The following is a 2996-nucleotide window of genomic DNA, read 5'->3' as shown; positions in this document are numbered from 1 at the left end:
GCAGACCCAGAAATCAGTGATACATTTGTGAGATACGCACTCGCTAATACACTGACACACAGGCTAAGGGAACAAATATTCTATACAAAATGAATTTAACACGAACCCCTTGTGTAAGCTTAGTCAGTAAATGGCAGATGATTGTCATGTCTGTCATTCAGCAAGATGTGGAATACTACCCAGTATATTTACAACTACCTAAGCAAGGATGTCTGTGTGGAATATATAATGTCTCAAATCCATGCACAGTTTAGAAAAGTAAAGAGAAATAACGGACACTTCAGAGTGTCAGCTAAAAATGTAACCAATTCATAGTAACACTAGTGGTCATAGTTTTAGAATTATACGAATATGGCAGTTCAGTTTGACAGTTTGTAAACATAAATGTAATTTTGATCATATCAGATATACCTATGGTGCTTAATTAAGAACAAATTCCTGAGGAATTATCACAAGAGAAGACAAAGAGCAAACTGCTAAAGGAAATGATGAAATTAAACTCTAGAGATTAGTTGGTAATATTGTATTGATGATAATTTTGTTATCTCAAAAATTATGCTAAATATATGCAAACTCTTAGTATGAGGGGGAGTTTACGTGGGGGAAATAGTACTTCAGAAATTTCTATTCATTGTAAAGTTAGCACAAATTTGAAAGTGGTTTTTTTTTTCATCCTTATTAACTTGGGTATTTCTTATTTACATTTCGATTGTTATTCCTGGTTTCCGGGCCAACATCCCCCTAATTCTTCCCCTTCCCCTTCTCTATGGGTGTTCCCCTCCACACTCTCTCCCCATTACCGCCCTCCCCCCATCAATCACGTTCACTGGGGGTTCAGTCTTAGCAGGACCCAGGTCTTCCCCTTCCACTGATGCTCTTACTAGGATATTCATTGCTACCTATGAGGTCAGAGTCCAGGGTCAGTCCATGTATAGTCCTTAGGTAGTGGCTTAGTCCCTGGAAGCTCTGGTTGGTTGGCATTGTTGTTCATATGGGGTCTCAAGCCCCTTCAAGCTCTTTCAGTCCTTTCTCTGATTCCTTCAACGGGGGTCCCGTTCTCACTTCAGTGGTTTGCTGCTGGCATTCGCCTCTGTATTTTCTGTATTCTGGCTGTGTCTCTCAGGAGAGATCTACATCCGGTTCCTGTCGGCCTGCACTTCTTTGCTTCATCCATCTTATCTAGTTTGGTGGCTGTATATGAAAGTTGTTGTTTTAATTCAAACCAGATTCATCTGCCCTACTATGTGTCTACTAAACCACACAACTCTATGTGAATGTGAAGATTCAGGTAATTTCTCAACAATTTTTTTTTGTGCATCAATTTTTAAGAATGACTTGCCAGTGTCTCCTGTATGGGTCTTGCTAGATCCTAACTACTACAAGATAGATGAAAGGTATAAAGTTGCAAAAGTAAGATCTGGGGAGGGATGTCACTCCAACGTCATGGTCTGCTTCCCTACACTGCGGCTAATGTAGAAAGTTGTCACGACAGGTTGTTTACAGCTCATCTTCCTTTAACTAATGCCAGCTTGATTGGAAAACAGCCTGCTACGACTTTAGACTATAGATTTTACATTGTCAGGTTTCATTTGCAACCTTGTTTTAAAAAAAACAAAGCTTATTCATCGTTCTATGTGAAGGTGAAATCTACTTTAAAATTTGATATTGAGGCTAAAAAATATGATGAAGGGATTCCATATTTTGAAAATATACATGGGAGTTTTCAAAGTGGGATCCAAATCAATCCGAAGTGTAATGTTTAACACTGCTGATATGTCAGTCATTTGCCAGAATGGTGTGCCATTCACGCTGTTAAATGAATGTTTTATTTCCCAGCAGAGTGATCTGCTGTCCACCCTTATAATATGGAGCATTGTTCCCCGCCTGTTTACATCAACACTGCTCCTTTACAATGGGCCTGTTCCATTGGCCTACACAAATGGAGGGATGCTTTTACATACACTGGGAAAGAACATATCAACGTGCGGCTTGTGATTAATCAGAGAGGGTGACAACAAGAAGATGCATCAGAATATAAGAGGAGTATTATGGACACCAACTTTAATAATGTATAGTATACATTTAAACAGCCTTATTTGGAAAAGATCCATATTGACTATATGCATCCAATGGGTGATTTAGTGAAGCTTTTTCTCATGCGTTATGATTATGTGACTAGAAGCAGGAAATAACATTTGTATTTTCAATCATCTAATGAGTTCTGTCCGAAAACGTAGATCTTTTAAAGTGCACTCTTTGGAGATACATTTATGGAAATGTGTGTGAGCTTTTACAGATAGATTCAGAGACTGTCTTGACTTTTTTCTCTTAAGGATATTAAGTAATTTTGTGTAAATTACCTTCCACTTTTAAAAAAAAGATGATAAACAAAAATAAGTGACAAATCTATAGATCGAAAGGACTGGATTTTTCCTACTCTTCCCTCATGGCTGCTGAATAGGAACCAATCCTATAAACTAACTAGTAAACACCATCCAGAAATATGATAGCAAATCAAAGTTCTCAGAAAGAGGAGAAGAGGGTTTGTCAGTATTAGTTCATTCATCAAATACATGCATATATTAAATACAAAGATTTTAAGAAATTGGTTCCTTTAATTATTTTTGATTCACTAATGTATCAGCTTTCTAAATGTACAGAAAACTCTCCAGAATTGTCCATATCTGTAGACATGCCCGATAAGCTTGCTGCCGCAGTGAGAACTTTAACAAACCCTTATTATTCAGGTAGTTAAAAAGCGAGCTAAAAAGCAGCACCGAGCTGTAAATACTCAGAGCTGACAGAGAAGTGGTTATGACAGCTTTCACATTATCTTATTGCAGAATCAAGGCGGGAGTCACAGCTGGCTCATATGTCAAAATGTGTCAGGACTTAAATGGTAAAACAGGAGTGCAACAGCAATTGGCTTTTCAATCAATAACAGGATCGATATATTTCACAGATATTTTCCCATATCTAAATTACTCTGCAGAGAT

This window comes from Rattus norvegicus, chromosome 15 (assembly GCF_021556685.1).
Source record: "Rattus norvegicus strain SHRSP/BbbUtx chromosome 15, alternate assembly SHRSP_T2T, whole genome shotgun sequence".
NCBI classification, from domain to species: domain Eukaryota; kingdom Metazoa; phylum Chordata; class Mammalia; order Rodentia; family Muridae; genus Rattus; species Rattus norvegicus.
Note: the sequence above shows the minus strand (reverse complement) of the source record.